The sequence below is a fragment of the Pristiophorus japonicus genome, chromosome 18, assembly GCF_044704955.1.
Source record: "Pristiophorus japonicus isolate sPriJap1 chromosome 18, sPriJap1.hap1, whole genome shotgun sequence".
NCBI lineage: Eukaryota > Metazoa > Chordata > Chondrichthyes > Pristiophoridae > Pristiophorus > Pristiophorus japonicus.
In genome coordinates this window covers 42,996,435-43,018,951 of record NC_091994.1, presented here as the reverse complement: position 1 = coordinate 43,018,951, position 22,517 = coordinate 42,996,435, and the positions used below count along the sequence as shown (strand labels likewise).

Genomic DNA, 22,517 nt, shown 5'->3' with positions numbered 1-22,517 from the left:
TCAAATTAAGACGAGGATTTGCGATCACACACACATCTGCTGTGGAGAATGCTGCGCTATATTCACAGTAATTAAATAGGGCAGTATTAAGGATTTCAGTAGAACATTACAGTCCCTGTGTGACTTGCAGCAAAGCCCCATGAGCAGATTCAATCCCTTTTTATGTTTTGACCACTGTCAATCGGTGGGGAACAAGTCATTAACACCGTCCTATTCTCTGGCATACAAAGCTGAGGAAATAGTGGGTCGGTGTCGTGATTCTCTGACACTTGTGTGGGTGGACACATGCAGCCTCACTCCCCCCCCCCCCCCCCCCCCACCACATAATCTGCAGCACTAATAGTTACTACCTTGCCAACGCAGAAACTATTTCCCCTTACAGCAGGGAGTTGTCTGCTTGGGTTGGCTCCATGTGGTTTAATGATGAATTGCCTTTCATATTGATTAACTTATTTAGCTTCCCTCTGCTTTTAAAGGGATTGTTTTGAGATCTTTCTGATGTAGTACCACACTGGATGATGCATTAGCCCACTGAAAGGAAACAACTTGCCTTTATATAGCACCGTCCACATCCTCGCGGTCAGTCAGTCAGGACAGGGAGATCTCCTTACTCTCCAAAATAGTGCCATGGGCAGACAGGGCCTCGGTTTAACATCTCATCCAAAAAACAGCACCTCCGACAATGCAGCACTCCCTTGGTACTGCAGTGAAGTATCGGCCTCGATCACAAGCTCAAATGTGTCAGCCATGGCTAAGTTGGTAGCACCCTTGCCTCTGAGTCCGAAGGTTGTGGGTTCAAATCCTACTTCAGAGACCTGAGCACAAAAATCTAGACTGACAAGTCCAGTGCGGTGCTGAGGGATTGCAGCACTGTCGGAGGTGCCGCCTTTCGGATGAGATATTAAACCGAGGCACCGTCTGTTCCCAGGTGGATGTAAAAGATCCCATGGCACTATTTTGAAGAAGAGCAAGGGAGTTATCCCCAGTGTCCTGGCCAATATTTATCCCTCAATCAACATCACTAAAGCAAATTATCTGTTCATTATCACATTGCTGTTTGTGGGAGCTTGCTGTGCGCAAATTGGCTGCCGTGTTTCCTGCATTACAACAGTGAAAGTGCTTTGGGACATTCGGTGGTTGTGAAAGACACTATATAAATGCAAGTCTTTCTTTTTCTTTAAATCCTGGAGTGTTTCTTGAACCCACAGCCTGTTGATTCAGTGGTGAGACTTCTATCAACCAAGTCAAGCTGACACTAAAGAAAGATTTGCATTTATATAGCACCTGTCATGGCCCCAAGATATCCCAGGGCGTTTTACAGCCAATGAAGTACTTTTCAAGTGTAGTCACTGTTGTAATGTAGGAAAGGCAGCTTCCAATTTGCGCACAGCAAGCCCCCACAAACAGTAATGTGATAATGACCAAATAATCTGGGTTTTTTTTAAGTGATGTTGTTTGAGGGATAAATATTGGCCAGGACATGGGGAATAATTCCACTGCTCTCTTCGAATAATGCCATGGGATCTTATACATACACCTGAGAGGGCAGACGGTTCCTCGTTTTAACGTCTTGCCCAAAAAGCGGCACCTCCGACAGTGCGGCACTCCCTCAGCACCGCACTGTAGTGTCAGCCTAGATTATGTGCTCAAGTCTCTGGAGTGAGGCTTGACGCAACAACCTGTTCACTCTGAGCTGACTATGCTACCAGCCATGGCAAGCTGACACTAAGCCACTGGAAGAAGATCAGGAATGTATTTTCACTTGTTATCGCGCTGAAGCGTCGGGCTGTTGACAGCTGTGCCTCTTACACCCCTAGGGAAGTGGGGGGAGGGGAGTTGGGTTCATGAGGAAAATTCCAGAAGCTTCTGTGAAGAGGGGCGGGCAGAAGATAATGTGCTGTTGCAGTTGGTGATGTGCATCATTGTTACTAAATATACTCAAGTCTTTAAACATAACTGCTCGGAATTTCATCAATGAAGGCCATGTTATCCGGGGCTTGCGTGGGTAATCACTTAGTCATGGCCAGAGTTAGCCTGAAAGCAACTCTTCAACTCGCAGCCCTCTCCGCCTCCTACTTCCCAAACATGTGATGTATTTGCTTCATGGGTTCTTTGCGTAAGAATTCATAGCAACACATTGCTAGTAAGAACTAGATTTATTAGCAAAGGTTTAACAATCACACTACACATTACGGGGCCGAAATTGCCCGCACCCCCCCCCGAAAGCGTGGAGCACTTACTGTGTTTCGACTGTTTTCTCCACCGCAGTGGATGTGGTGGCCTCTTGCGTGAAATTCCCGCTCTTTGGCTTTTTTTTATTCGAGCGGCCCGGAAGTCGGTCATAATAGGGGCGGGAAGTGCGGTGGTGAGCGGAAGTTGGGTAAGTAGAGTGACGGATGTAGGGGGCGGGCGGAGTGTCCAACGCTGTCACTCATCAGCGTAACGCTGATGATGTCATCACCGTGCCTCGTCACCACGTCTCTCCCCTTCACTTAAAGGGGAGAGCTGCTGCAATTGGGGGGGGGTTGACTTATGAAGATAGGTTGAGTAGGTTGGGCCTAAACACATTGGAGTTCAGAAGAATGAGAGGTGATCTTATGGAAACATATAAGATAATGAGGGGGCTCAACAAGGTGGATGCAGAGAGGATATTTCCACTAATAGGGGAAACTAAAACTAGGGAACATAGTCTTAGAATAAGGGGCCGCCCATTTAAAATGGAAATGAGGAGGAATTTCTTCTCTGAGGGTTGGTAAATCTATGGAATTCTCTTCCCCAGGGAGTTGTGGAGGCTGGGTCATTGAATATATTTAAGGCGGAGATAGAGAGATTTTTAAGCGATAAGGGAGTAAAGGATTATGGGGAGCGGGCAGGGAAGTGGAGCTGAGTCCATGATCAGATCAGCCATGATCTTATTGAATGGCGGAGCAGGCTCGAGGAGCCAAATGGCCTACTCCTGTTCCTATTTCTGATGTTGTTGGTTTTTTTTGTTTTTTTTTGGAGAAATTCGTAGCCAATCGTTCCAATTCTTTGTCAAATCACAAACGCCAGAGGTCACCTTGGGCCCATTCAAGGATCACTCTGCGCCAATGCTCTTAGCCAAAAGGCCTAGAGCCACTGCACCGTTCCTGGAAGTACTGCAATACCAGGTTCGTGCCATGGAGGTGGATGGGTCAGGCCCCCCACACACCTCCGTGGAGGTGGATGGGTCAAGCCACCCCACCCACTTCCTATTTCCAAAAAAGGTGATCCAGGGAGAACCACCTTGGGGTTATGGTGGTTACTCCCCTGTCAGGTCAGTTACGCATGATCTTAGCCAAAAGGCCGAGAAGCGATATTCTGATGTTGTTATGATTCTTTAAGTTACGTCTCTGGGCCACCAGTGAGGGTTTCGGCCAGGCCAGTGGCCTGGCACCCAAGAGGGGGTGCCAGGCTGCCTGTTGGCGGCCCAGCCGAACCCGGGGGCATAATTGCAGTCGGCCCGATATGGCAGTCGGCCAACAAAGAAAATAAGATGGAGTCCACGGCAGTGCGACCTCCCCTTTAATGGCAGCCGCACTGCCATTTTACAAGCACTGCAAGCTCTGTGCACTGGCGGGAGGAAGATTTTCAGCGTGGAATTTCACATTCAGGGGGGCACATCAGCGGTGCGCGCTCTGATGACGCACTTAGGATGGATTGGCACCATCGGAGCGGTAGTGGGGGGAGCGGGTCACCCGGAATTTTCAAAATGGAGGCCATTCCACGAAAAATCGACGGCCATTCCACTCCGCAGTGTGGCTGCTGATTTCCGGCAGTAACGGGCCTTAAGGGAAAGAGCAATTTTGGCCCTTACCAGTTCATCCACCAGGCTCACAACTACCTGCCTCATTGTGGATCCCCTGAACCCAACTGGCTGGGGTTTTAATGAGTCTTGTGAACATCACATGGCTAAGCCACTCACAACTCAACAGCTCTACCAACCTGTGAGCATACTCACAGGTGCATACTTTACAATGCACGTGCACACACTCTGCTCCCAGGTGTTTACCGAGACTGTTTTAGAACTGATGGCTAGGGAGAAGCATGCCTCAGCAGTGCAAGGTAAATCTCCCACCCTCAACATTGGCAAGTGCCTGACTCCCTGACGGAGAACACGCTGAGTATGGGCGTCACCGATTCAGGCTTTGTCGATCAGGCTGCCAACACTCATGAAGAATAGCTACATGGGTGAGGTGCCAAAGAACCTCCCCCCCGCCCCCCCCCCACCCACCCGCAACTGTGGAACCAAATCCCAGCTCGAGTCTGCACCCTCAGGACAGTAGAGAAAGAACAAAAAGCAATTGGTTCTCCGAATGCCTGGTCTGTGTCAGCGGCAGTAATTTGGTTGAAGCGAGCAACCGTCATTAACAAACATTACCGTACAACAGGTGCTTGAGGCCAATAATTAGCAGCAGGACCTTGGTCAAGATGGTGATGGATGCACAGTGTCTGCTACTACTTCACCAGGAGCACCATTTGAATGGTTTTAATTACAGGATCTATACACAGCCACGTCCAAAATGGCTTTTATCTGTACCAGTAACTGATCTGATGGACATGCTCAAAGTTAAGAGGTGTCTTGATCAGATAAGTCAGGAAAAGCTATTTCCACTGCTGTGGCTGTGGCTAGAAGGTGTAAATTTATGATCATCACCACAAGCACAGAGGGGGCGGTTAGGAGATCATGGAAATTTATGTGGTGGGTGCAGGATCCATGATAGCTTTTAAAAGGAAAAAATATAAATATGTATGTGTGCGTGCAGACACAGGCACATGCTGGAATGACCTGCAAAGTGCTTAAATGCAACAGAGGAGATGGTTAATTGGATGAAGTAATATTAACATGAGACCCAAGGAGACGTAATGAGAGAAGTTAAAGACATTTACAAGACACAGAGATCATGCGAATATCTTTTTTTTTATTCATTCATGGGATGTGGGCATCATTGACAAGTCCAGCATTTATTCCCCATCCCTAATTGCCCTTGCGAAGGTGATAGTGAGCTGCCTTCTTGAGCCGTTGCAGTCCGTGGGGTGAAGGTACTCCCACAGTGCTGTTAGGGAGGGAGTTCCAGGATTTTGACCCAGTGACAATAAAGGAATGGCGATATATTTCCAAGTCAGGGTAGTGTGTGACTTGGAGGGGAACTTGGAGGTGGTGGTGTTCCCATGCACCTTCTGCCCTTGTCCTTGCTGAGGCAGTGGTAAGGGTGGGGGATGGAGATGGTTAGAGATGCTTGCAGGAGCCCAAGAGAAGAAAAGGGCAGTTCGACACCAAGGGTACAGAGCACCCAACCAGCATGTTCCAACAGACAGGACCCACCCCAACATCATCCAGTCCTGCCAATATAATGTTGAACTACATAATAAATTGTACAGTACTCGGTTAGACCACACCTTGAGCACTATGTCCAGTTTTGGTTGACGAGACACAAGGGAGACCCTTAAGTGCTGATGGCTATGTGGAGCATGAGGCTGATCCTGGTGTTAGTCTGAGTTATGAGGAGAGATTTCTGCCTTTCAGCTGGAAAAGGAAGCATCTGATAAGTGATCTTATAGAAGTATCTTAAATAGTTAAAGGAATAGAGTGGGTAGCTCTGGAATATTCATTTAAATTAAACTGCGAGAGTAGACTAAGAGAACAGAAGTGCAAATTAGTAAAAAGCAAATTGATAACCAATATCAGGAATTTTTAAACATTCATTCATGAGATGTGGGCATCACTGGCAAGGCCAACATTTATGGCCCATCCCTAATTGCCCTTGAGAAGGTGGTGGTGAGCCGCCTTCTTGAACTGCTGCAGTCCGTGTGGTGAAGGTACTCCCACAGTGATTTTGTTGCAGCAGTTTTTTTTGGCACAACTGAGTTGCTTGATAGACCATTTCAGAGGGCCGTAAAGAGTCAATCACATTGCTGTGAATCTGGAGTCACATATAGGCCAGACCGGGTAAGGGTGGCAGATTTCCTTCCCTAAAGGACATTAGTGAACCAAATGGGTTTTTACAACAATCCAGTAGTTTCATGGTCACCATTACTGATACTAGCTTTTATATTCCAGATTTATTTAATTAACTGAATTTAAAATTCCTCAGCTGCCGTGGTGGGATTTGAACTCACGTCTTTTGATCATTAGTCCGGGCCTCTGGATTACTAGTCGAGCCGCATAATTATTATGCTACCATTCCTGAACTATATTGACATTATTAATAATGAGCATCATCTTTATACTGTATTGTGCCTCGTAATAATTGGTTTGTCATCCAAGAATTGCCTTTGTTATTCCATCCTTTATATTTAAATCAGGGAGAATCTCACAGAGCTGTTGCTACCTGGGGCCCTATCATTAGATCAGAAAAGCACAATATCGATTTACACAGAGGTCAAAGCTGCAGGTGAATTTCTTCAAACATGACTGATAGATGGGTAAATAAAACTAAATGAAGGACAATTAAATACCATCATGTGGATTACGAGTCCAGTAACATAAACACTATGCTACCATTCCCAAATACTTCTCCTCTGAGTGGTCAATAGAATCTGTATTATTGTGAAATAAACCCTTGTTTCTCCCACGTTCCTCCTCTTGCCCCTCCCTCATTCTGTTGGGAAATTGTATACATACAACACTAAGACTTCTGATTTTAATAATAGAATTCAAAAGAGGTAGAATTTCCTCGAGTCTTTCCTGAATTGGGTGCAGTTTTTTTTTACACTCCTCCAATGGTGCGTGATATTGATCCTTCTGGAAGGTTCATTGACCATACTTCAGTACTGGTTGACTGGTTTCCAATACCCACCTTGGTCATGTTTAGTCTCTCAGTGGCTGTTCACTATCCTTTAATTGTGTTTTTTACACACTCAGCGCACAGTTCCATGGATCCATTTTAATTAAAGTGTGGTGGATATTTTGTCCTGTGCCTGCACTAATACATGGTTACTGGTATATGATGTGCAGCTGAGGCAATCGAAGGATTACACTCCACAGTGATATCCGTGCCCTGGGATTTAAGAGTAATCCTCTGTATATTTAAAAGGATAAGGCATATTGTGCAGAAAAATATTTAACCCTTGATGGATCTTTTATACTCCGCATTGAATTTCCCATGGACAATATTGCGTACTCAATGGGACTGATCAAGTTACAAACACTTTTAAAAATCAGGTAGATTTCTTACCGAAAAACAGAGCCCAGGCTCAGAGCGCTGGACATCACCAAGGTTGAAAGTGGGAAAGTAGATGAGGTATGTCACAAAAAAAAATGACTCGGTAATGTTTTAGTTTTGGTTTTAAACCCATGTAGATTGCAGAAGGAAAGGTGGATTTCTGAGATGATGCAAGGAGGAGGCAAAGTGTGTAAGATGGGGTATTTAGAAGGTTGGAGGGACATTTACTCGGGGGCACTGAGAACTAGGGGGCATAGTTTCAGAATAAGGGACCGCTTAAAATAGAGATGAGCAGGAATTTCTTCTCTGAGGGTCGTGAATCTTTGGAATTCTATGTCCCAGAAAGCTGTGGAGGCTGGGTCATTGAATATATTTAAGGTGGAGATAGACAGATTTTTGAACGATAAGGGAGTCAAGGGTTATGGGGAGCGGGCAGGGAAGTGGAGTTGAGGCCAAGGTCAGATCAGCCATGGCGGAGCAGGCTCAAGGGGCCAGATAGCCTACTCCTGCTCCTATTTCTTATGTTTTAATGTTCACTTTAGCAATAATCATATAAATAAAGTGGATTGGAAAGATTTTGAAGGTGTGAGAGGGAGAGGTTGAGACGAGAACTGAGAGAAGAGTCGACTATCGGGTAATGGCTTGAGTGCTCAGGAAGTCTTACCCGGTGTGAGGTTAGCCTTCGGAGCTGCCTTTATATTCTAATTCAGATTCCACTCCTGGTGTTTCTGCTGTTCGATCGGTTTCCTATAACGAGACTGTCGCCCGGCGATGGGAAATGGATTTTTCACGATAAGTGCCAAGCTTCTCGCAATCCAAACTAAAACGATGGCAGCATTTTTTTTAAAGAAAAGAAAATGCTGGAATGACGCAGTTGGTCAGCATCTATAAATCATCAGCATCTAATATTTCAGGCGTGTGACCTCGATGGGGTGGTGACGAAGGGTTATATGGCTGAAAAGGTCAAATCTGTCTCTTATAGATGCTCGCTGAGCCGATGTCTGTTTTCCTGCTTTTACTTCAGATTTTCAGCATTTGCCATTTTTTTCCCTTTTCCTTTAATATAAAAGCCATTCCGATCTTGCTGCAATCAGTTAGCCCTCAGCTCAGAACGTAAATCCTGGCTTCAAAGCAACCGGGGCCCAAGAGAGCAGCTCGATACAGTCGCAGAGAACCGCTCTGTCTGAATATCTAGCAGGGCACCTCTGGGGAAATGTTGGAAATGACTTTCACCTCACACGAGTAGAGATAAAAAGGAAAGATGCATAAGTGCTGGAAATGCACAGCAGGTGAGTGAGCATCTAAACCAGCTGGTCAGTGCTTTGGGTAGGGCTCTTCATCAGAACTGAAAACATAAATCTCGCTTCCCCTTTCAGATGCTGACTGACCTGCTTTGTATTTCTGAAACAGTCTTTTTATTTCAACTCATTGCAACCTCATCGATTTTTCGAAAGGTTTCTAGTTGATCTGGGCAGCAATGCTCTATTTATCTCTTCCCGCTAACGCCCCCCTCTCGCTGGAAAGTTCCCGCCTGCTGAAGGCTGGTGATTCTGCTCATTCTTCCAGTGATGTAAACGAGAATCGGGAACTAGAATCTAGAAACTAGAATCTAGAAACTAGAAACTAGAAAAGGTCCAGAGAGCCAGCCGATTGGCCAATGGGAGCTAGGACCCAGTGTCACCAGGATCCCATGCTGTGTCAACTGGCCGTTGTATTGTGGGAGGGAGCGGGTAGATCTCCTCTTTTCCCGCACGCGTGTCTAGGACAATTCCCGAGTTACAGAAATTCCACCAAATAGGCCCTTGTTGGGCCTCAGTGGAACTCGAGCCAGCTCAGTGCTCGCTTCCCTGACCGGTGGGCACCGCCATGACTGGAGGGCACCATCACCACCGGAAATAGGATTCAGTTTTGATTTGTTATGGTTCATTTCAACGTATTTGTTAATTTACTGGTTTTATTGGTTGCGTCCCTTTAACAAGGGGGCACATGTTTGACCTTTAGTAATTGAAAGAGTCAGCTGAGAGCTCGTGCGAGTTCATTTTGCTCTTGGAAAGGCCCCCAAAGTTTCTCAGACAAAGCAAAACAATCCTGGAGAGGAATAAATACTGCTTCTTAAAATGTTTGGCACCCTTAGGAGCTGAAGAAATGCTTGCATTGGCAGCAGAAGAACAACACGACTGTTTTGACGGTTTCTTTAGCCTCATTTTTACCGGTGGTAGCTAGCAGCAGTTCCACCTCAGGTTTTCGGTTCAAGGTGATCTGAGCTGATGCCCCACGCAATAAGAACTTAAGAAATAGGAGCAAGAGTGGGCTATTCGGCCCCCTCAAGCCTGCTCCACGATTCAATAAGATCACGGCTGATCTTCTACCTTAACTTCACTTTCCTGCACTATCCCCATATCCCTTGATTCCCTTAATATCCAAAGGAGTGTTGTATTGTCAGAGGCCTGTTATAGAAAGAAAAAAGTAAGACTTTCACAACCACCGGATGTCTCAAAATGCTTTACAGCTAATGAAGTACTTTTGCAGTGTAGTCGCTGTTGTAATGTGGGAAACGCAGCAGCCAATTTGCACACAGCAAACTCCCACAAACTGCACTGTGATAATGAACAGATAATCTTTTTTTAGTATGTTGATTGAGGGATAAATATTGGCCAGGATACTGGGGATAACTCTCCTGCTCTTCTTTGAAATAGTGCCATGGAATCTTTTACATCCACTTGAGAGGGCAGACGGGGCCTCGGTTTAACGTCTCATCCGAAAGATGGCACCTTCGACAGTGCAGCACTCCCTCAGCACTGCACTGGAGTGTCAGCCTAGATTTATGTGCTCAAGTCCCATGGAGTAGGACTTGAACCCACAACCTTCTGACTCGAGGTGAGTGTGCTACGCACCGAGCCATGGCTGATACGCCCCTCTATTCCTCCCTCCGCCACACCACCCAAAGCAGATTAACTGGCCATTCTGATCGTGGGACCCTGCTGTACATGTCATATTTCCCATGACAACAGTGACTGGACTTCAAAAGGACAGGAAAGAACTTGCATTTACGTAGCGCCTTTCTCCACCTCTGGATGTGCCAAAGCGCTTTACAGTCAGTAAAGTACTTTTGAAGTGTAGTCACTGTTGTAATGTAGGAAATGCGACATCTAATTTGCACATTGCAAGGTCCCACAGACAGCAATTAAATAAATGACAAGATAATCTTTTATAGGTGTTGATTGGCCGGGGCACCGTGGGATATTTTACATCCCCCTGAGAGGGCCTTGGTTTAATGCCTCATCTAAAAGTTGACACCTTAGTGAGTGCAGCTTTCCTTCAATGCTGCACTGGAGTGTCAGCCTAGATTAGGTGCTCACGTCTTTGGAGTGGGGCTTGAACCTACGACCTCCTGACTCCAAGGCAAGAGTGCTACCACTGAGCCACAGCTGACACCAAAAGGTTAATTCATTATTTGTGAAAGGCTTTGTGATGTCCTGAGAGACACAATGAGGCGCACTGCTAAGTTAGTTCTTTACAGCTAATGATCCAATTTTGTAAAGTATGGATCCATGCATTGCAGAGAAGGCGTTTACTGGATAGCTGGTTTCCGGGCACTTTCTCCTGATGGATGATGATGCTATCAGGCTTTTCACAAATTAGCCCTGGCAGCTCTCCTGAGGCAGTGACAGATTTCAGTACATTTACAAGTGTAATTGCTTGAAAGGTGGTGAGCTGATAACACGGCACGAGTTCACTGGAGTGTGTGCCTGACAAGGAGGCCACGAGACTGGGTCTCCACGAAGGCCCATGTGGCACAAACCAGCGATGGAAGCAAGTTGAAGAGTACAGCTTTGTCCTCTCCAGAGATATACAGACATACTTGGCAAGTTTGTTCACAACCTTTTACCACTTACTTCATTACAGTGCTTCTTACAGGAAATTTTCACATCATTGGCCTGTGCCAGGGACGTTCAAACTCTCCCATCTTTGTGGGCAGCACAAGTATGTACAATGGAGCCTGGGGACAATGTAAGCTGCTTGCATTAATTTGCATATATCATAGGTCCCATTGTTCTGATTTAGAATTTATCCACCAATAAGACAAGAGAACCAGGAGCAGCCCTTTCCAAACACCCAGGCCCACAGAATTTGATGAGGACAAACCAACAAATAACAACTTGCATTTATATCGTGCTTTTAACATAGAAAAGCATCCCAAGGTGCTCCACGCAGGCCTAATCGGGCAAAAATGGACACCAAGCTAAAGAAGGAGATATGAGGAGGGACGACCAAAAACTTGGCCAAGAAAAGAGACTTGGATCTTAAGGAAGGTCTTAAAAAAGGAGAGGGAGGTGGAGGCGTTTAGGCTGTAAATTCTAGATGACTGAATGCACGATCACCAATACTGGGGCAGGGGATGTACAAGGATCCAGGATCCGAGGAATGAGAGTTTGAGAAGGATGTAGGGCTGGAGGAGGTTACAGAGATAGGGACGAGTGAGGCCATGGAGGGATTTAAATACAAGGATGGGAATTTTATATTTGTGGTTCTGGGGGACTGGGGGACAATATCAGTAAGGATAGAAATGTTGTGTAAGCAGGAATTGGGTGTGCAGAGTTTCAGCGAGCTGGATTTACAGAAGGGGGAGGATGGGAGGATGACCGCGAAAGCATTGGAATAGTTGACTCTGGAGGTGACCTGGGTAGGAGTTTCAGCAGGTGATGGGCTGAGGTAGAGTAGTGGATGGGTGATATTAGAGGTGGAAGTAGGCATTCTTTATGATGCCTGTCTGGCGTAAAAATAAAAAGGGGAAGGTGGCTCAACCGTGGCTATCTAGGGAAATCAGGGATAGTATTAAAGCCAAGGAAGTGGCATACAAATTGGCCAGAAATAGCAGCGAACCTGGGGACTGGGAGAAATTTAGAACTCAGCAGAGGAGGACAAAGGGTTTGATTAGGACAGGGAAAATGGAGTACGAGAAGAAGCTTGCAGGGAACATTAAGGCGGATTGCAAAAGTTTCTATAGGTATGTAAAGAGAAAAAGGTTGGTGAAGACAAACGTAGGTCCCCTGCAGTCAGAATCAGGGGAAGTCATAACGGGGAACAAAGAAATGGCGGATCAATTGAACAAGTACTTTGGTTCGGTATTCACTAAGGAGGATACAAACAACCTTCCGGATATAAAAGGGGTCAGAGGGTCTAGTAAGGAAGAGGAACTGAGGGAAATCTTTATTAGTCGGGAAATTGTGTTGGGGAAATTGATGGGATTGAAGGCCGATAAATCCCCAGGGCCTGATGGCCTGCATCCTAGAGTACTTAAGGAGGTGGCCTTGGAAATAGCGGATGCATTGACAGTCATTTTCCAACATTCCATTGACTCTGGATCAGTTCCTATGGAGTGGAGGGTAGCCAATGTAACCCCACTTTTTAAAAAAGGAGGGAGAGAGAAAACAGGGAATTATAGACCGGTCAGCCTGACCTCAGTAGTGGGTAAAATGATGGAATCAATTATTAAGGATGTCATAGCAGTGCATCTGGAAAATGGTGACATGATAGGTCGAAGTCAGCATGGATTTGTGAAAGGGAAATCATGCTTGACAAATCTTCTGGAATTTTTTGAGGATGTTTCCAGTAAAGTGGACAAAGGAGAACCAGTTGATGTGGTATATTTGGACTTTCAGAAGGCTTTCGACAAGGTCCCACACAAGAGATTAATGTGCAAAGTTAAAGCACATGGGATTGGGGGTAGTGTGCTGACGTGGATTGAGAACTGGTTGTCAGACAGGAAGCAAAGAGTAGGAGTAAACGGGTACTTTTCAGAATGGCAGGCAGTGACTAGTGGAGTGCCGCAAGGTTCTGTGCTGGGGCCCCAGCTGTTTACATTGTACATTAATGATTTAGACGAGGGGATTAAATGCAGTATCTCCAAATTTGCGGATGATACTAAGTTGGGTGGCAGTGTGAGCTGCGAGGAGGATGCTATTAGGCTGCAGAGTGACTTGGATAGGTTAGGTGAGTGGGCAAATGCATGGCAGATGAAGTATAATGTGGATAAATGTGAGGTTATCCACTTTGGTGGTAAAAACAGAGAGACAGACTATTATCTGAATGGTGACAGATTAGGAAAAGGGAAGGTGCAACGAGACCTGGGTGTCATGGTACATCAGTCATTGAAGGTTGGCATGCAGGTACAGCAGGCGGTTAAGAAAGCAAATGGCATGTTGGCCTTCATAGCGAGGGGATTTGAATACAGGGGCAGGGAGGTGTTGCTACAGTTGTACAGGGCCTTGGTGAGGCCACACCTGGAGTATTGTGTACAGTTTTGGTCCCCTAACTTGAGGAAGGACATTCTTGCTATTGAGGGAGTGCAGCGAAGGTTCACCAGACTGATTCCCGGGATGGCGGGACTGACCTATCAAGAAAGATTGGATCAATTGGGCTTGTATTCACTGGAGTTCAGAAGAATGAGAGGGGACCTCATAGAAACGTTTAAAATTCTGACGGGTTTAGACAGGTTAGATGCAGAAAGAATGTTCCCAATGTTGGGGAGGTCCAGAACCAGGGGTCACAGTCTGAGGATAAGGGGTAAGCCATTTAGGACCGAGATGAGGAGAAACTTCTTCACCCAGAGAGTGGTGAACCTGTGGAATTCTCTACCACAGAAAGTAGTTGAGGCCAATTCACTAAATATATTCAAAAGGGAGTTAGATGAAGTCCTTACTACTCGGGGGATCAAGGGTTATGGCGAGAAAGCAGGAAGGGGGTACTGAAGTTTCATGTTCAGCCATGAACTCATTGAATGGCGGTGCAGGCTAGAAGGGCTGAATGGCCTGCTCCTGCACCTATTTTCTATGTTTCTATGTTTCTATGCAGAGCATAGGGGCATAAAAAGATCAACTTGGAGCCATATAGAACGTAGAGGTTCTGAACAGTCCGGTTCAACCTGAACCAGTGGCCAAGGAAGTGAATGGACTCTGGCAAGGGTATGGAGTTTGTGCCAGAGGATGACAATGATGATTTTGCTCTCCCCAATGTTTCTTTAGCTGGGAGAAATTTGGGTTCATCCAAGGCTGGATGTCAGATAATGGAGGTGCTGAGAGACATGGTCGAGGTAGAGATGGATATCATCAGCATATGTGTGCAAGCTGACTCCATGTCTGTGAGTGATGTCGCCCAGGCACAGCTTGTAGATGAGGAAGAGGAGGAGGCCAAGGATGGATTCTTGGGGGACTCCTGAGGTGGTAGGAAGAGAAGATATTAGTAGCGATGCTTTGGCTACGATTGGATAGTACGCATGGAATGAAGCAAGGGCAGTCCCACTGAGCTGGACAATTGAGAGGGAAGGTTTGGATTACCAGGTCAAAGATAGCGGAGAGGATGAGGAGGGATAATGCATCATCGTCACCGGGGTTCCGCATGGCTGCGATTTAGACCTTGTCTGCTCTGCTCAGACCTTCCTCTGGCCAGCGGGGAAGTTGTGATATTCTAACAAGTATTGGTGCTTTGGAATGCATGTAACTAGAGTAGATTCTACATCTCCGGCAGACCCAGCTTGACAAGAAAGCATTTCTCTAACACAGCGTACAGCCAGGGTTCCCGACCTTTCTGCAAGACTGGGAGTTGCCCAGAATCGGGGTTTCCTCCCCCTGAGTGCTTCGGAGATCAGTGATTTAAATGTTCCCCTCACCCCGTCACCAGCTGCTGTTCGAGCCTCGGGCTCAATGGCGTTACCCAAAGAGCCACAACCGAGTGGCATACAGTCGGGAGGGGGCATGAATGGACAGCGTTAGCAATCGGGGTGGGAGAAGTGAGGGGGAGAGACGGGTATGAGGGAGACTGGGGGAATTGGGCTATGGGGCTCGGGGGAGTGGGGAATGGGGCTCGGGATACTGGGGAATGGGGCTCGGGATACTAGGGAATGGGGCTCTGGATACTAGGGAATGGTGGGGGGGGGGGGGTCTTGGGGACCAGCATTTCCTGCAGAGCTGGGAGCAGTGAAAGCAGCACTGAGAGAAGAGCAGCCAGTAAAGGCGTGAGTGAAACCTGGGGACCTTACTGTGAAATAGTGAAAGAGTGTTCCCACTGGTAGGCGAATAGCAACCAAGGAGATGGAGAGTAAGGATTCTCACTGGAAGAAATGGGGGATGGGAGGCAGAAGGTTGTTGAACTCAGGACTGTTCAACCATGGGATGATTCATACTGAGGTCAGGACTAAAACATCATTTTGAAGGGAATGGAGCGAAACCACAAGCAAAAACATTCAATTACAGGGTGCCTAATCTTTATAAGGTAATTGCTGCGATAACATTTGTAGAAGTCATATAATTAGATATCACATGGTCAGATGGCACATGGTCAGGGTGTAATCATGTCTCCAGGAATGTCTCCATCCAGCCCAGTCCGAGGTACCACATCAAGAGCAGAATTAAGTTCTTCTTAGAATCTTTTGGGGGCATTTTGTAATCTAAGACTAAATGAAAATGAAGAACTACCAAGATTGAAAATAGCTTTAAATATATATTCGGTAGCAGCTCCACCTTTGCTAAAAAAAAAACCTCCATCTTCAGGCTCCTACTCTGAGTCTACTTCAAACCAGTTGATTAACTGATACATTCTTAAATAATGATTATAATGGGAGTGTCACGAAATGACATACTGAAACATTGGCTGTTCCTGAATTAAGGGCATATCTACAAATGCTCATATATTATGACAGGGAGGCAGCAAGAAGAGTTTACGGGGGAGAAATTCAAGTCATTAGCGCCCCGGGGCACAAACGACTTCTCGCGTGGGGCCACTACCGACTCCTGCAAAATCCCAGGCTGCTGCCACGGCACCCCGCTCCCCAGCGGTGAAGTGGTGGCCCCTTCTCCCCGATGCAGTGTCCGCAGCATTCCGTCCCCTTTAACGAAAAGGGAGGGCTCTCTGCTCCCGCCAGTGCTACGCGGCTCTCTGCGCAGTTAGCGTCTCAGTCCCACCACCGAGAGGAAGTGGAGCGTGTGACATTACACCACTTCCTCTTGGTGGGGGGCGGTAAGCCCAATTTAGCTGCCCGGGCGCGACTTCCACTTTGCAGCAGGTACCGCTCCCAAACGCATTTCGCCCCCTAGGTCTATATTTGGAAAGTTGCTGGGCAAATTATTCTGGGCTACTTGTGCTCTGCTCTTTCCTCAGGTAGTAGAAGCCTTGAGCTGATGTCCCAGCTCATCAATGGTGAACTACTCTGCTTGTTACTTGCTGCTTGTGAATAAGACTGAGCATTTGCGATCTGATGCTCATTTTCGGGTTGATCGCTGGAATGTTGCTTTGCCTTCTGTGAAATTCTGCCAGTTTGGTGCTGTGCTTTTCTTGTTTTTTCCTTGTTAGGGGATGGGGTGCTGATCTGGAGCAGAAACGCCAACTGTTTATCTGTACTTAACTTTTTCTTTTCTCCAATATTCTCCCATCCTCTCGTGAAGGTTTTTTTTCCAATGGAGAGTATTCCATCAAAAACCTGATCCCGCACCAAGTCCCACTCATCCATCACCCCTGTGCTCACTGACCTATATTGACTTCCGGTTAAGCAACGCCTCGATTTCAAAATTCTCATTCTTATTTTCAAATCCCTCCATGGCCTCGTCCCTCCCTATCTCTGTAATCTCCTCCAGCCCCACAACCCCCGAGATGTCTGCGCATCTGCTAATTTTACCCTCCTGAACATCCCTGATTATAATCGCTCAACCATTGGTAGCCGTGCCTTCTGTTGTCTCGGCCCCAAGCTCTGGAACTCCCTGCCTAAACCTCTCCACCTCTCTACCTCTCTTTCTTCCTTCAAGATGCTCCTTAAAACATTTCTCTTTGACCAAGCTTTTGGTCACCTGCGCTAATTTCTACTCATGCTGCTCGGCGTCAAATTTTTGTCAAAATAATACTCTTGTGAAGCACCTTGGGACTACGTTAAAGGCGCTATATAAATGCAAGTTGTTGTTGTTTATTTCTGCCTTGTAGATAGCGGAGAGACTTTGGGGAGGTGGGCCACTTGACACAGAATGCCAGCCTCTGACCTGCTCTAGTGGCCATGACATTTATGTGGCTGCTCCAGTTGAGTTTGTCGTCAGTGATGACCCCCCCACCCCCCCAAGATGTTTACAGTGTGGGATTTGTCGATGGGGAACTGTTCTAATTTTTTTTTCTTGCTCTTCCCCGGCACACTACGACCTGCGCTAAAGGTTTCCCAATGGGAATCCCCTAGCCGACTTATTTAGGAGAGGAGAAGGACCGACAGAGGAATGCCGGGTTGCGGAAGGGATGCCCCTGTGTCCAGCTGCCAGTACCCTCGGACCCACATCTGCGGTCAGTGGCAGTGGTGGTCAGCTGTGGCCTGAGGTTTGGCCACCCCACTTGCTGCAATGCTGACGTGACAACATGGCACCAAAGGCCGGCCTCCTCACAAGCACCTCATCCAACATCACCTCCACCTCTTCAGCTTCCTCTTGGTGGCGGAGATTCCCTCGTGCGCTTGCCTTGCATCGATAATGACCCCAACCCAAGAAACCTGGTCAAGGTCAGGGGAGAACATAGCAGAAGAATTAGGAGCAGGATTAGGCCATTCGGCCCATCGAGCCTGCTCTGCCATTCAGTGAGATCATGGCTGATCTTCTACCTCAACTCCACTTTCCTGCACTATCCCCATATCCTTTGATTCGCTTAATATCCAAAAATCTATTGGTCTCTGTCTTGAATATACTCAAAGACTGAGCCTCCACGGCCCTCTGGCATATATCAACGAGATGGGTGGAAGTCCCGACTCGACTCTCTTCTGGTAGAAGGAGAGAAATCCAGCCCACTGTCTTCAGGAGAGGCAGTGAGTAACTACTGAAAAACTGCTAGTCCAAGCAAGCTTCTCATTTGGCTGATTTCTGATTAAAATCTGTGTACCACAAGTCTTTTTGAGTCTTATTTTGGAATAATTCTGGTTAATTTCTTCAGGGAGAGCCTAATACACAAGCCATCTGCTGTATCTTGGCACCAGTTTGATGCCAACTGACTTCTTTATAAGCAATCATGATGCCCTTCTGTTCAGTGCAGCATTGTATAAAAGCAATTGCCTTTGAGTTTTGAATGAATGAGAATTGCTTTTATAAAAACACTACTGAAATACAGAACACAACTTTTTTTTTCTTGTGGGAGGGGGCGTGCGGGTGAAGAGGGGTTAAGCCAGTCAAAATCCAAAAATAATTTGGGTATGTTTTCTCCCTCCCTACATTGAGATATGAGGACCAATTCCGCACTTTGATTTTTTTTTCAGCGGGAAGGCGCACTCACAGGAAGCACATGGGGGGGAAAATCACAAACAGCCCACGATTTGCTGCCAAGTGCTTCCTGTAATTGCAACCCAACTTTCCCCCAAAACCTGGGTGAATGGAATTAGCCGTGTGGTTCCATGGACACTAGCACCCACCCTTGCTACTTTTCACATGTGCAAGTTAGTGACACAGATGACACAAAGCTCGGAAGTAAAGTGAACAGTGAGGACGATAGTGATACGCTTCAAGAGGACATAGACAGGCTGGTGGAATGGGCGGACTCGTGGCAGAGGAAATTTAACACAGAAAAGTGCGAAGTGATAGATTTTGGTAGGAAGAATGAGGGGAGGCAATATAAACTAAAGGGTACAATTCTAAAGGGGGTGCATGAACAGAGAGACCTGCGGGTATATGTGCACAAATCATTGACGGTGGCAGGACAGGTTGAGAAAGTCGTTAAAACGCATACGGGATCCTGGGCTTCATAAATAGAGACATAGAGTAGAAAAGCAAGGAAGTTATGGTGAACCTTTCATAAAACACTGGTTTGGCCTCAACTGGAGTATTGTGTCCAATTCTGGGCACCGCACTTTAGGAAGGATGTGAAGGCCTTCGAGAGGGTGCAGAAAAGATTTACAAGAATGGTTGCAGGGATGAAAGTTACATGGATAGACTGGAGTTGCTGGAGTTGTTCTCCTCAGAGCAGAGAAGGTTGAGAGGAGATTTGATAGAGGTGTTCAAAATTATGAGGGGTCTAGACAGAGCAGATAGAGAGAAACTGTTCCCATTGACGGAAGGGTCGAGAACCAGAGGACACAGATTTAAGGTGATTGGCAAAAGAACCAAAGGCAACATGAGAAAAAAAATGTTTATTCAACAAGTGTTTAGGATCTGGCCTGAGAGGGTGGTGGAGGCAGATTCAATCGCGGTTTTCAAAAGGGAATTGGATAAGTACCTGAAGAAAAAGCATTTGCAGGGCTACGGAGAAAGGGCGGGGGAGTGGGACTAGCCGAGGTGTTCATGCAGAGAGCCAGCATGGGCTCGCCAGGCTGAATGGCCTTCTGTGCTGTAACCATTCTATGATTCTATTCTAGTGAGCAAGCTAGAATTGGCTATTCACGCATGAGGGCCACTGCAGCTGAGCTTGAGCCTGTTCCGCTTATCCACCAAACGCTCCAGTAGGAATCAGCGCCAGGAACTCTGGCCACCTGGTTTCCACTCCTCAACCTTAGTGTCCCATCCACCACCTAAACTGAGGTCAGTTAACTCGGAATAGTTGAGGAGACCAGGATTCAAAGCTGCAACCCTCCTGATTGGTGTGGCTCAGTAATTAGGTCATTTACCCACTAAGTCTCATTGCTTATGCTTTTAATCAGCAAACTGGGGGGAAAAAAGAGCAAAAGCTGTTTTATTATCAAAATTGTCATTCAGACGACAGGAGTGTGCTGGCAGAAGGTCAGGAGGAGCCGTACAAACGCACAGAATGAGTACGCACTAAGGACCTAGTAATACTTTACAGTAACTGGTACAATTGAACAGCTTTTCTCTGTAGAGAGCTTTTAAACACGAAAGTAGGACAAGGGGCCTGGGGTTAAACCAGTGACTTGAGAGGTAATTTTTCACACATAGAGTGATCAATACATGGAATGGATTTCTGGGTAGGGTAATGGAATCATTTGAGAAACAGTCATGGTGAGCGGCTGTGGGCTCTTTCTAGATGGATGAGCTAAGATCAGTCAAATGGCCTTTCTGCAGGGCTACGGGGAAAGAGCGGGGGAGTGTGATTAGCTGGATAGCTTTTTCAAAGAGTTGCCACAGGCACGATGGGCAGATTGGCCTTCTTCTGTGCTGTAAGATTCTATGATTCATCTGTACCTATTCTGTATTCTTGTGTGATTTTGTTTGACATCTCAAAGATGAAATTTGGAATGTTCGGCTTTAATTTAAATTTTGAGAGGAATGATGAGAGAACAGAATCTATATATATATTCTAATCCCCTCATGTTGGAGAGATGTCTCGGAGCACAATAGAGGGCAGAAAGTGCTGGACACGGAGCAGGAAGGAGAAAAGGATATGGAAAGGTTGATGGTCAAAGCAAAGGGTTTTTAGGAAGCTTTTGAATAAAGGGAGGGAGCTGGCTCACAGGAGGCTTTTATTGATGGTGTTCCAGAGGGAGGGAGTGTTGATTGGAGTTGGAGGGATGCAGGATGCGAGCAGGGATGTCCAGCAAGAGGAGATGGCTGAGCCAGCGTAGGACTTAGCCGGATTTGAAAATGAGGACAAGAATCCTGAAAATCAATTCACTGCGGCCCAGAGACCGAGCGGAGCTTGCCCAGGACAGGGCTGGAGAAAATGGGAACTTTGTGAGGCTGATGATGTCAGGGCCGGGTTTGTAATTTGCAAGATCATGCAGGGGCATGAAGTTTCTATCTGTTATTCTCCATTCTGTCTTTTGGATGAGACGTTAAACCGGGGCACCATCTGCCCACTCAGTTTTTTTTCATAAACAATTCCATGGCACTATTCGAAGAAGAGTAGGGGTGTTCTCCCCGATGTCCTGACCAATATTTATTCCTCAGTCAACATCACTTTAAAAAAAACAGATGATCTGGTCATTATCTAGTTGCTGTTTGTGGGACCTTGCTGTACACATTTAGGCTGCCATATTTCCTACATTACCTAATAACATAAGAAATAGGAGCAGGAATAGGCCCTATGGCCCATCAAGCCTGCTCCGCCATTCAATAAGATCATGGCTGATCATCTACCTCAACTTCACTTTCCCATCCGATCTCCCTTGATTCCCCATGACTCCAAAAATCTATCTATCTTAACTTTGAATATATTCAGAGACTCAGCATCCACAGCCCTCTGGGGCAGAAAATTCCAAAAAGTCACAACCCTCTGAGTGAAGAAACTCCTCCTCATCTCTGTTTTAAACGGCCTTCCCCTTATTCTGAGACTGTGACCCCTGGTTCTAGATACTCCAGCCAGAGGAAACAACCTCTCAGCATCTATCCTGTTAACCCCCTTCAGAATCTTGTATGTTTCAATGAGATCGCCTCTCATTCTTTTAAACTCCAGAGAATATAGGTCCATTCTACACAATCTCTCATCATAAGACAGCCCTCTCATCCCAGGAATCAATCTAGTGAACCTTTGTTGTACCGCTGCCAAGGCAAGTATATCCTTAGATAAGGAGACCAAAACTGTGTGCAGTACTCCTGTTGTGGTCTCACCAAGGCCCTGTACAATTACAACGGTGACTATGTTCCAAAAGTTCTTCATTTGTTTAAAGCATTTTGATATGTTCTGAGGTCATGAAAGACACTATATAAATGCAAGTTCTTTCTTTCCTTTCATATCCGGCAACAATGTGAAATCCATATTGGCACCGCTGAGAGCTCACCCTGTCCACAATCACAAAAAAGTGACCGGGGTATCCAAGACCATCACAAACCTGTATAAATAGCTGTCTCCTGAGTCCGCTTGAGGCTCACAGTGCCTTTGTGGTGTCAACCCACTTTTTATATTCATAGTTTATGGTTTTAGCTCAGACTTGGTAGAAGTAAATACAATATAAACTGGTTTATGTAAAATTGTTATTTTTGCCTAATACTTCCGCATGGATTCTGCCCCAATCCCATCGTGCATCATTTCCCAGCCCCACAGGCTATTCCAAGGTCAACCTGTAAAATGGCTGCCGAAAGGACCCACGAGAATGGGCTGCAGAGGTTTGTCTTGATTTTCCTTTACAAATAAACTGGAAACTTTCCAACACTGTGCTGGATGAAAACTGCTGAATTCGTCAGCATGTTCAATTTTGTTTTGTTTCCCTTCTGTGCCTGTGGTGCAGAAGTGCCTCCCTGCACCCCATGGTGAAGTGCCTGTGCTTGCCAAATAACGGGTTCAGTAACTTTTGCCTCCACAGCCACTTTGTCACTCAGCAATTCATTGGAGGCTTTTTTATTTTCGCATCTGAAGTACATAGTTACTTAGAATTTACAGCACAGAAACAGGCCTTTCACTCCAACGGGTCCATGCCAGTGTGTTTACATGAGCCTC

General features: G+C 46.3%; 1 protein-coding gene and 1 pseudogene across 1 annotated transcript in view; one reads left to right on the top strand and one right to left on the bottom strand.

Annotated features, from left to right (window-relative positions):
* Positions 1-22,517, top strand: part of LOC139229223 (SH2 domain-containing adapter protein F-like) — a 296,149-nt gene that overhangs the window by 31,955 nt on the left and 241,677 nt on the right. The window lies entirely within an intron of this gene.
* LOC139229482 (U2 spliceosomal RNA) lies at positions 3,113-3,336 on the bottom strand (annotated as a pseudogene).